Genomic DNA, 291 nt, shown 5'->3' on the forward strand with positions numbered 1-291 from the left:
GGCTGCGTGTCGTGCGAATGAAAAAAAAACGAAGTGGCACGGAGCGTGGACGGACACGGTGTGTTTTTTTTTTGGTTTCCCGGTCCGATCCTCGCATGGTCCCTGACGACGTGTAGCATTTGCTTCCATTTCCTGTTCCCTCACTTCCCTTGTCATTTTTAATTTATGTTCCACTTCCCTTTTCGCCCCCACCTGACATTCCCACGTCTGTTCTAAGCCGCAAACCACGTGCGTATCTCCTTCTCTTCTGTGTACAGCGCTTCCCGCCCTCCTTCCCTCCCGCCCTCCCTC

This window comes from Nannochloropsis gaditana (assembly GCF_000240725.1).
Source record: "Nannochloropsis gaditana CCMP526 unplaced genomic scaffold scaffold529, whole genome shotgun sequence".
Taxonomy (NCBI): domain Eukaryota; class Eustigmatophyceae; order Eustigmatales; family Monodopsidaceae; genus Microchloropsis; species Microchloropsis gaditana.